The 12,412-nt window shown below is 38.8% G+C and overlaps 1 long non-coding RNA gene across 1 annotated transcript in view; it reads right to left on the reverse strand.

Annotated features, from left to right (window-relative positions):
• Positions 1-10,062, reverse strand: part of LOC145721310 (uncharacterized) — a 35,969-nt gene extending 25,907 nt beyond the window's left edge. The window contains exons 1-2 of the long non-coding RNA XR_014144970.1: positions 9,460-10,062; positions 1,923-2,170 (exon numbers count right to left, since the gene is read on the reverse strand). This is a non-coding gene — a long non-coding RNA (uncharacterized LOC145721310). The remainder of the gene's footprint in view (positions 1-1,922; positions 2,171-9,459) is intronic.
• Positions 10,063-12,412: the final 2,350 nt, after the last annotated feature.

The following is a 12,412-nucleotide window of genomic DNA, read 5'->3' on the forward strand; positions in this document are numbered from 1 at the left end:
TTATAAATCTAATAATGACTAATAAAATAAATGTATAAAGGATCCAGCTCAGCTTGGTTCCTCACCTCTATATTTCTCCCCACCCAGAATCACTGGATCTGGATCCAGGTGCCCCCTGACTGCCTGGATCCCTAGGCCTGACCCAGGACCGCTCCAGCCCTGCATCCCAGAGCTGCATGTTGCTCCCATTATTCTGCATCTGACTCTTGCGCTGGGCCCTCCGTCTGTGATCTGCGCCTTCACTGCATTCCCAGTTGGGTCATCTACCTCCTTCACAGGCAGCTGGCTTCTGCCCATCTTCATTACTTGCCTACATTCCTTTTCCTTTCCAGGACTTCTTCTGAAGGTCATGTCTGAAGGCTTGGAGGCCTGTCCTAGCTAATCAGCCCAGGCAGCCGAGCCTTCATATCCCTTGACCGATCTTCCTCAAGTTTTCATTGCAGTCTCTTGCTCCAGGGCCAGGACTCCCTGCTACTTCAGTGTCAATTCTGTTGCCAACTATTAGCCTAGTTGAACCTGACTGTAGTCTTTGGAAAGTGTACTTAACCTGACGACCTGAACCTCCAGCTGAGCATATGCATCAGGGTCCAGCTCCCCTGTGGGTGGGTTTATTGCCAGGTCCTATCCCCTCCTATGAACATATTCCAGTGGAAGTAATTGACATGCTCTACCAAATCTCAATAATAATGAGTTAACGTCTGCTAATATCTTAAGTTCTAGTCGCTGTGGGAAGTATTGTATTTTTTATTTGGTCTTTTTTTAAAAAAGATTTTATTTATTTATTTGTCAGAGAGAGAGCACGCACAAGCGGGGGAGCAGTGGGCAGAGGGAGAAGCAGGCTCCCCGCTGAGCAGGGAGCCCGATGCGGGACTCGATCCCAGGACCCTGAGATTATGACCTGAGCCGAAGGCAGACACTTAACCGACTGAGCCACCCAGGTGTCCCATGGTCTTACAACAACCCTATGAGGTAGGTACTATTGCCTTTTACAAATGAGGAAATTGAGGCACATACTCAATTAGGTATTGCCCAACATTAATTGCTCTTAAGTGAAAAGACCAGACTTGACTCAACCATGTGGAAGTTTCTAGGAAAACTGATAATTTGATGCATGCACATTCAACAGGGAAAAAAGGCATTCCATTGATCCAGGCAATGACACAGAAAAACTTAAGCCTTGTATAAAAGAAGGCTAAGTGCATTTTAGGAAAAGGAAAGACAAGTGAGAACAAATTTTCTCATGCAGGTGAGAAAAACTACAAAAAGAAAAAAAAAGTTGAGTCTACTACTAGACAACTGGACCACATTTGTCAAGAGACACAAGAAAAAAAAGAACCTTCTGTCGCCAAAACCCTGGCGAGGGAAGGAAGCCCCCGACCTTAGCCCTGCTTGGACAAGAGCTGGAATTGCTCCAAAGTGCTGCAGGAAGCTGTCGGTCTGGCACGTCGAGCACTTTCATTCACTCTTTAGGAGGGTTTTCTACCACCCAAGGGGAAAGAACATGTAACATAGCTGAGTTTGGAGCCCAACAGAATGAGGGTCCACAGCATCCAGGCTCCACCTTGGACTTTGAGAAGATCAACTAGTTTTTGCCGAGTCTCAGTTTCCTCAGTTACAAAATGGGAATATTAGCATCTACCATTCAAGATTAAGATGTTGATGAGAGATACGTACGTCAATAACCACCAGAGTGCCAAGCACAGCACAGATGCTTGGCAAATATTTAATGATACTTTGCTGATGGGTAGGGAGAGAAGGAGGAAAGACCACCATGGTGCCAAGAAAAATATTCTAAGCTGTACGCCTAGCTCCCGGCACACAGCAGGCAAGCAATAAATATTTGTTGAGTGAACAAAAGAGTAACACCAGGAATAGAGACATCCTGGTGACTCCACCTCGTGACCCAGAACATAGTTGCTTACATAAGGGAGGGCAGCAAATGTGCTGACATCTGAGGTGCCCTCCAAAGTTCTGTCGTCCTCTGTGTCTCCCAGGGCTTCTAGATTCCGAAGGCTCTGAGGCAGGGCTCTGTCCTGCTGCCACACCAGGATGTCCTCGGATGCTCTCCTGCTTTTCTTTAGCGTATAGGATTCATTCGCAGTAATACATGTCATGCCTGTTCCATTTCAGGACTTTCATACGTCTCATGAGAACTTTTCCAGGCTTTTCCCTGGAGGTGGGGTGGGTGGAGAAAAGGATAAACCGGTCATTTCAGAGGCTAGGTTTCTTAGTTGCCTGACCAGCCTTGTGGTCCATATTCACACTGTGGTAAAAGAGGGGCAAAGGGCATTACTTGAATATGGACACATGAAAATTCTGAAGTGGCACAGGTGTGACATCTATTACTTTGAGAAAGAATTGCAAGTTGGAGAGAAGCAATAGAAGGAGTTCCAGGAGAGGGCAGGGTGGATTGAAGGAAAGTCACTACAGAATAAAGTCATACAAGAAAAATGCTTTGTCACACAGCAAAGTGTTTACCACATTCTGAGAGTCTGGCTGTGCTCACTCCATACCAAGAATGAAATAAACTACAACATCATAATGAGCTAAAGATTTTTAATCCTGGGATCTTTCGATAAAGAAGGAACAAAGAGTTATGTATACATAACCAATGGCATTGGAGAGTAGTTAAAACTAGTAAATGATACCAGCTTGCACTGCAATTAATAAAATACCCAAAGCTGGCGACATGGAAAAGGGGAAACCAGATGCTGTCAGGAACCCACCCCTTGTGTGAGGGCTGAATCCCAAGAGCAAAAATGAATGCTAATGAAGAGAACTGACTATCCTAAGAGATGACTGGAGTTATCATGTGCTGGTTGGTTCAGTTCCAACTCAAACAGCAGCCCAATCTGTGGTACTCTGGGATCTTTCTACAGGCTGGCACCAGACAACAAATAACCCATCTGTATTGCTGGGGACGGCACCGATGAGAGCATGTATCTATTTACATAAAGACAGATTTCAACAGCTAACATGATCCTATATTTGGCATGGCTTACTCATAAAAATGGAGCATATAATATGCCAGTAGGCTATAATGGGTCCAATGAATTGTTTTCTTCATGCATGGTGAATTTTCAGTGTTTTTCAAGAGGCTAAACCCACAATTTGCAAGGGCTTAAAGCTAGCTAACTAGAAAAGTTATTTTACGTGTAGTTGGAGTGTAACAATCTGGCTCTTTGTACTCAAAAAATACTTATTATTTCCTTTCAAAATCAAGGAGGTTTTTTGGTTGCTTTATTTATGGTTTATAAAATGGTTTAAAAAAAAAAAAAAGCATGCACTTTGGAGTCCAATGGAACTGGATTGTAAACTTCTTTCCAGTCCTTGCTGGCTGCATAATCACAGTAATTTGTGGGACTCTGTTCCTGATCTACAAAATAAGGATAGGAACATTCACCTCAAAAACTGTTCTGATGCTGAATGGGACAAAGAGAGAGCACTTAGCAAAAAGTCTGAAAAAATTGAATATTAAATAAATATTAGCTACCTCTGCTTTCTTCTTCTCTATACCCAATGTTCCAAGAGAATCAAATACAATGTTTTTAAATTTAAAATCTATGTAGCTGTAGTGGTAACAGGTATACCCCTAAAGCTAGTGCCCAAATTGAATTTTTAAAAATCTTATTAAAAATAATGTTTAAATCAGAGTTTATACTTTAAAAGAATCCTGTGAAGTATTCTTGCTTAGCATAAATAACCACCCCTAATCAATGTTTTATAATCCTGGGTTTCTGTCTCCTCTATGAATACTTTGCCTAAAATGCGATCTATCTCTTTTTAGTTCTTGGTAAGGCAATAATTGCATATTTATTCATCAATGTCAGTAGACTTTGAAAAAAAGTATTGTATAATGTTTATTATGTTTCCTATCTAAAAACATACTGTCATCAGAAAGATAATAATATTTGATTTATTCAAAATCATGGGGTCATTGTTACATTTCAGTCTTCCATGGAAAGGGACTTCCTGGGTGTGTGTGTGTGTGTGTGTGTGTGTGATAACATAAAACATAAGCATATACTCCATCTAGGACATAGTAGGTGTTTAATGACTTTTTGTTGATTTTAGCAAATATTAAGCTATTATCAACCACCGACACTTCTAGAATTGACTTAACGGGGCAGAATCCCAAGGGTTAGCAAGAGGAGTAATAAGATTGAAAGCATGGAGAGGGTCTTATCCCCTCCATTTGCAGTTGACTTTGGAGTTGTGGGCACTAAAGGGGAACATAGGGCCATTGAAGACAAAAATCCAGTGCAAATGGAATACATCTGAGAGAAAACATAGAAATACTAAAAACTGGTGTATAGATTATTGTTTTAATATACTGTCATTGTCTTAAAGTGCTGTTCCATTTTTGCATCATAAAATCAAAATGATAACAAAAATAATAGTGAATTACAGATCAGTCTGATTTCGTAAGGAATGAAACATCAGTAGTGGTCATCTAACAACAGATACCAATCATTAGTACCATTGCTTCACATGTTCTGCTTAATCCAGCTGTGAGTTCTGAATTTATTTCCAATGAGAAGAGATAAGGAATCATTTCCTAAGGACAATTTAGTTTTAAATTCTCCTAGAAACTGTAAGAAACTTAAAAAAAAAAAAACATTGAAATGCCATCTGCTAAACAAATATTCTGGCATGACAAATTTAAACAATGTGAAACCCAAGAGATTAAAAATATGATTCATATACTGAAATGATTGAATCATAATATGATTCAAATCATATTTGATTTTGATTGAATTTGATTGAAATCAAATATGAATCAAAAATATGATTCAGATACTACCTATCTTGGCTGGCATTGAAAAAGCAGATGTTAGAGGAAACTTTAGAAAGTATTCTGTTGGAATAATATATCTAAATTTCTCCCAAATGTCTTTGTTACAACCGCCCCCCCCCGGATATTCATATGTCAATGAGGTCTTTGTGATTTTGTTGAAGTTATTAACTTGTTGGATTGCACTGGGTTTTCTGGGTCTGAAGTTATAGCTTCTGCTTTAGGAGAATAGGAGAGGTATTGTTTTGTGATAAAATCATCACTTTTAAATATGTCTGTGGTATTGGAATGGCACACCATTTGGAATCAGGTGTGCTATTGAGAGGGTTACTTACCTGCTAATGTATTTTAAATTAACAAGACAGAGAAAGTGATTTCTAGCTCCCCAGTACATATTCCCTGGCATATATGGGGTGTAGTTAGGTACCTAACTTAACATTTCAGTGGGATTTTATTCTTACGGGATGGCAATTTCTCTTTAACCTTAAAAGCAAAGGTTTTGAAATGGTCTCTATAATCTACTTCATTAAGCATCTTCAGTTAAAGAAGAAAGCATTTATCACACCTAACAATGAGTAGGTTCAGTCTGTAAATCCTCCTTCACTTTGTTCTTAAGAGATACCACACTGTCACTTATCAAAGAGAGACCAGGTGCATGCATACTCTATCTACAAAAATATAGCTCCTTCTGAAGAGGTTACCGCAGCATGCTATTTAAGTGGATGTTCATATAGTACCTATTTAGCACTTGAACCACAATGGGGCTTTGGGGGCAGGTAGTACCACTTGAAGTCTCTCTGTTGCCAATTTACCTGAAGGAAAATATTTGCCATGCGGGGCTCTTGCTTTAGGGAAATAACTCTACTCCTTGCTAAACCAAATAATTTAAGCATATTGAGTAGGAAATGGGTCCATGGGCAATGTTCCCAAAATTCTGACTCCTTGGGTGACATTAACCAAGAGATTACAACATTGTTGGGCTCTGACAAGCCTGACCTCTGAAGGCTTAGGCCAAAGCCAAGGGCCTTTGTATTCCTGAATGACCACTGGGAACATTGTTAGTCCTGCCCTGGCACTCCCATGCACGCCCCGGCTTTTTGCTTTTTTTTATTCTTTTCTCTATTTTCTTTCTTTTTTTCTCCTTTCATTTCTCTCTTCTTTAGTTCTTGAACTCTTCTTTACCTCTGTTGAACTCCAGTCCCGATCTCTTTACTAGGACAGAGTATCCATCCCTAGATGAGATGGGTATTGGCTGCTATAGGCTCATACCGCCTCCCTCAGGAGATGCCTGGGGACTTATGTATCCCCATGTCACCACTTCTCTAAAGGACTCCCTCAACAAACCACCTACAGGAATTTCCATCTTAGCCTTGCTTCTGGAATACTAGCCTAAGAAATTATCATCATTATTATTATTAACATTATTACTACAACTAGATCTTAGGCCTTCCACTAGCAACCACAGACACCTAAAGCACTCCGCCAAAGACAATGCTAATCTACACTGGATCAAAGTATCCCTTTCCTGGTTCCACTGCTGGCATCACAGTGTGCAACTCAGAGTCACTCCTCAGCGAAACTAATGAAATCATTTCTAAAACAACCATTTAAAAATGCTTAACCCTATGGGCATACAAAAAATGGAAGTGGCCCTATGGGAATACAGCAAGAGAGGAAACATTTACTCAAGGATATTTACTAAAACTCCATAAAACTGCAAGAGCCTGTGGTATTTGAACCAATACCCATACCCTCCCTCCTTACTTCCAGGCCAGTGAAATGGGAACTTCACTCCAGACTAGTACAGTCAAGATTACAAGGTTCTGAATTCCCCCAGCTTCTCATTGGAGGGCTATTTTCCTGGGAGGGATAAGACATTAGCATTTCTCATGCTGCCCCTAACTACTAGTTGCTGAGGCAAACTTCTGGGCAAGTGCAGCCAAGAGGAGGGACTCCATTCTTCCACTAACTCCCACTCAGGGTACAAAGTCTCTACCTTGGGCATAGTAGAACACTGAGGTCCCAATTGCTCTTGCCTCAGCTCATAGGGCAGGGATACCATGCCAAGGGAGACAAGCCAAGGACACCTGGGGCTATTGCCCCTACATCCACTGAGTTCTCAGTTCTTTAAGCTAGTGTTTCACTTAGGGAGAAGTGAGCTATTTCTCCTTCCCTCAGCACCAGAGCTGTGGCTCAGAAATTTTGGCAGGGAGAAAAAGCTGGCCATAGAACAGAATGCTCAAGATCTTTCCCCAAAGGAACCAACTTCATCTGCAACAGAATATGAAGTTCAAGCCTAAGGCTGCTTTCAAAAAGAGTAGAGGTTTTGGTGAAAGACAATTGGGAGGAGATTGATAGATTCATGAAAGATATAGGCTAAACAGTGAACCAAAGAGTTGCTGGAGAAAAATAAGCAAAGAAACAGGTGGAAGAGCTTTCCTAGAGTCTGAATAAACCTCAAACACTGAGGTCAGGAACTGTCCCTCCAAGGGAGCCTAAATTTGATTGTATTAATGTGTGAAGCAATTTATTCCCCAGAGCATTATTACAAACAATAGAGCAAGCAACCACCAGTTAGTAGAGCTACACAGATGGATGTGGGCATATACTCAGACAGAGAACCACACCAAAACCACTGTCCTCCCAGAGTGACTATGACCCTATCCAAGGATGGACCCCTGAGGAACAACATCAGAGGCTTCATCGTGTGTGTGTTTAGCAGGGTCCAGGGGAGAGTTGGAGAAGAGGCTTCACTAAAGTAATCTAACCAGTCCCTAAACAAGTAAACAAGCTAATAACAACAAGCCCCAGAGGAGGGGAGCGATGAAGCCAGTACCCAAAGTTGCTATAATATGTGGTCTAAAATATTCTGTTTCCAAAAAATATGAGACATACAAAATAAACAGGAAAATGTGACCTATATACCAGAAGAAAGGCAACAGAACTGCCTGGAAGAGTGACCACATGTCAGACTTGTCAGAAAGACTTCAACGAAGCCATTATAAATATGTTTAAAGAACTAAAGGAAACCAGGATTTTAGAAGTAAAGTATGATGACAGTGTTACATCAATTAATGTAATTAATGAAGAGATTAATGAAGATATAGCAGTTATGAAAAGAACCAAATGGAAATTCTGGAGTTAAAAAATGCAATAACTGAAATTTGAAGATTCACTAGACAGGCTAAATAGAAAATTTGAACTGGCAGAAGAAAGAAGTAGAGAACTCAAAAATAATCAATAGAAATTACATAATCCATAGGACAGACAGAAAAAAGAATGAAGAAAAATGAATAGAGCTTCAGAGAAATTTGAGACACTATTAAGTACACCAAAATACATATAATGGCAATACCAGAAGAACAGAGAGAGGATGAAACAGAGAAAATATTGCTAGCAATATATTTTCTGTTGCTAGCAGATCCGCCTTAGAAGAAATACTAAAGCAAGTTCAACAGACTGAAATGAAAGCAAGTAACCCCAGAAAGTAATCTAAATACACACAGACACAACAAAGAGCACTGGTAAAGTTAATTATATAATTATAAGAATATAAATACGTATTTCTTATCCATTCTTCTCTTAACTGATTTGAAGAGCATAAAGCAATATATATGTAATTGTATTGCTGGGCCTTATATAACATACAGAAATGTAATGTATTTGCTCATAACAGCACAAGGAGATGTGTGGGGACAAAGCTATACTGGGCCAAGAATAAACTCTAGATGTTAATTTGAATCCACAGGAACAAATGCAGAAAACCTAAAATGATAAATAAGATGGCTAATACAACAGAAGCCTCAAATTATGTACTTGTTCTTTCCTCTTCTCTCAGCTTCTTTAAAAGACATGCAAGTAACAATAATTACAACAACATATTATTGGGTTTATAACATGTATAGAGGTAATACATAATAATACCACAATAACAGAGGAAAGAGAATAGAGCTATATGGGAATGATGTCTCTACATCTCACTGGAATTGTTAATATAATTCTGAGCTGTTTTTGACAAGTTAAGATGTATATGGTAAGCCCTAAAGCAATCGCTAAGGAAATAACTAAAAATGTATAGTGATAACATCATTAAGGAAGTTAAAATGCAACATTAGAAAATATTCAAGTAATGAAAAAGTAAGTAGTAAAGGAGAAATAGATGAACAAAAAAGACTTGAGGCATATAGAAAACAATATGGCAAGTGTAAGTCCAATTGTACTCATAACAAATGTGTATGGACTAAATAATTCAATCAAAAGGCAGACATTTTCAAACTGGGTTTAAAAATAAAACAGGATCCAACTAAATGCTGTCTAAAAGAGATACAGTTTTTTGCCAAATTACACATAGATTGAAAGTAAAAGGATAGAAAAAGATACATTATGTAAACAACAATAGAGCTTGGAGGGACATTTTATAATGATGAAACTGTCAATCCATCAGGAAGATATAATAATTATAAACACATGCACCTAACAACAAAACACCAAAGATATGAAACGAAAATTGAAAAAAATGAAAAGAGAAATATATACATATATATAACATTCCATATCATTTTAAAGCCCTGGCCAGCATTTATTATAAGTCCAAATGCACAGCTTGGGAGTACTTGATACAGAATTCATTCTTTTATACTTTTTATTTTAAAAAATTAACATACCTGAGAGTTTGCCTAATAGAAAGTAAAAAGTTTAAATTCAATAAAACTAAAATAACCAAATTGCCTTTTTTTACTTCTTAATCAGTTATTTTGATAAGGAAAATCTGTGTCCTAAGATGGCCGACAGATCCAGTGAGAGAGTCCCAGTCCTTGCCCCCGGGGCTCTTCCGGGTTCTTCTCCCTGCTCTGCTTCCCACGCGCACCAATCCGGGTCCTTCTCCCTGCCCCGCTTGCGCACACACCAAAAGTGCGAAGTATGCAGAAGTAGACGTGCAGAAATTGCCCCCTTTGTTTGTGCTCGGGGCTCAGACCTTTGGAGGTCACTCTCCTCTGAGCCCACCGGCGTTAAATAAACCTCCTATCCTCCAAGATCTGCGAGCGCCACTTGGTTCTTCCGTTGGGCAATCCAGTCCAGGTTCCGTAACAATTTTGGCATCATACTAATACAACCTCAGATGATTTCTTTAGTTGAAAACAAAACAAAACAGAAATCACTTGACTGGCTTAGCTCTCCAGGAGATCTTTATATGGCAAAGTACAGGTTTTAAAAGTCCACCAAAGCCTGACATTTTGTCCTATGGTTATTGCAACTGGGTATATTTAGAGAACATTGATTTTGTTTAATAGCAGTTGTATTGAGATGTAATTCACCACAAAATTCACCTTTTTGAGGTATACAATTCATTGTCTTTTAGTATTATGCACACAGTTGTGTAATCATCATCACTGTCTAATGTTAGAACATTTTGTCACCCCAAAAATAAACACTGTACCCATTAGCAGTCACTTTCTGCCCCTTCTCCCCCAACCCTTAATGCACTATTTGTGTGTGTGTGGATTTGCCTATTCTGGATATTTCATGTAAATGGAATTATATGATACGTGGTCTTTTGTGACTGGTTTCTTTCACATAGCATGTTTCTAAGGTTCATCTATGTTGTAGCACTTATCTATACTTCATTACTTTTTATGGCCAAAAAATATTCCATTATATTGATATGCCACAATTCCTTTATCCATTCATCAGTTGATGGATATTTAGGCTGTTTCTACCTTTTGGTTATTATGAATAATGCTGCTGTGAACATTCATGTATAGGTTTTTGTATGGTGATATTTCATTTGAGCATATTCCTAGGAGTAGAATTTCTGGGTCATTGAGTTATTCTATGGTAAATATTTTGAGAAGCTGCCAGGCTGTCTTTCAAGGTGGATACACCATTTTACAATCCTATCAGCAATGTTATGAGGATACCAGTATCTCCACATCCTCACTGAGACTTGTCATTGTCTTTTTTATTTTAATCATCCTAATGAGTTCTAAGTATTATCTCCTTGTGGTTTTGATGTGCATTTTTCTAATGACTAATGATGTTGAGTATCTTTTCATATGCTTATTGTCCATTCGTATATCTCTTTTGAGAAATGTCAACAAATATTTTACCCATTTTAAAATTGTGTTTTTGTCTTTTTTTATTGTTGAGTTTTGTTTTTGTACATTCTGGATACAAGTCCCTTATCTAATATATGATTTATAAATATTTTCTACCATTCTGTGGGTTGTCTTTTTATTTTCTCAACATTGATATTTTAATTAATGCTGTCCTCTTTTTATTCACAATGAGTGAGAAAGAATACACAATTTGTACAAATGTATAGATACAAATGCTCTGAAGGGAGGTGCCTGGGTGGCTCAGTCATTAAGCGTCTGCCTTCGGCTCAGGTCATGATCCCAGGGTCCTGGGATCGAGCCCTGCATTGGGCTCCCTGCTCAGTGGGAAGCCTGCTTCTCCTTCTCCCACACCCCCTGCTTGTGTTCCTGCTCTCGCTATCTCTCTCTGTCAAATAAGTAAATAAAATCTTAAAACAAACAAACAAATGCTCTGAAGGAGGGTCAGAAATAGAAGGCAAAGAAATTTTAGTGCAAATCATGTCATCTTCAATGACATACACCAAATATGTGCTTGAAACAGTAAAATATGTCTGTCTGCCATATCCAGGACTTCTGAACTCCAATCAGAATCTGCCATCAATAACCAATTAACTGAACTCCTGCACTATGAATATCTCCAGTAGAGAGCACTAATGTTTTTTGAATATTTTGTGTAAGTAGTGTTAAAACAAGAAAAGGCTTAGGAAGCAGTTTCTACCCTTTCTGATTCCCACACATCTGGGAACTTAAGACATGAGGGCCTTTATTCCACATTCATTAACAGTTTATTGAGCACCCACTATCCCCAGGTACCATGTTAGGCCTTGGGATATGGAAGAAGAACCATATACTTTTCACTCCCAAGAAATTTAGAATCTAGGAAAGAAGCTTGGCCTAATCTCCCAATAACCCCTTCTTCCATCAATCAAGGAAAGCATTTACTAACTAATCACCCACTTCCCTATCTCTAACCACACACATATATGTAGAAAAATGCATAGACGAACTGTTCTTGCTTGAAAACAGTAGATTGAGAAGGGCCTTAGAGATAATCTACTCAAAACCTCTCATTCTGTGCATGGAAACTCTTAGTTCAGAGTGGTTCACTTACCAAAAATCATGATAAGAGCTAAATTAATATGTTTCTGGAGCTATTCTAACCATATTATTCATTTAATCCTTACCACAACCCATTTTTCAAGTAGAAAACTAAAGCTAAGAGAAATTAAGTAATAACAAAACTCAAACAGCTCATAAGAGCAAAGCCAACATTTGAACCCAAGTAGCCTTGCTCCAGAATCCATGCTTTTAGCCACTTATGCTATATATAGGTAGCTATTTCTAAAGGTTGTCATAATTTGTTGACTGATGGTTTTGCACTGTCTTGTATGATAATCATCATGGTTTCTGGCATCTCCAAAGCCAGTCCTCTGGTCAAGTATTATCAAAGAAACCTCAAGATATTATGACACTTCAAAGCCACAAGACACTCAAGTTGGAAAAAATGGCCCAATGCCAGTGT

This window comes from Leptonychotes weddellii, chromosome 4, assembly GCF_054177405.1.
Source record: "Leptonychotes weddellii isolate Sample4059 chromosome 4, ASM5417740v2, whole genome shotgun sequence".
Classification (NCBI taxonomy): Eukaryota; Metazoa; Chordata; class Mammalia; order Carnivora; family Phocidae; genus Leptonychotes; species Leptonychotes weddellii.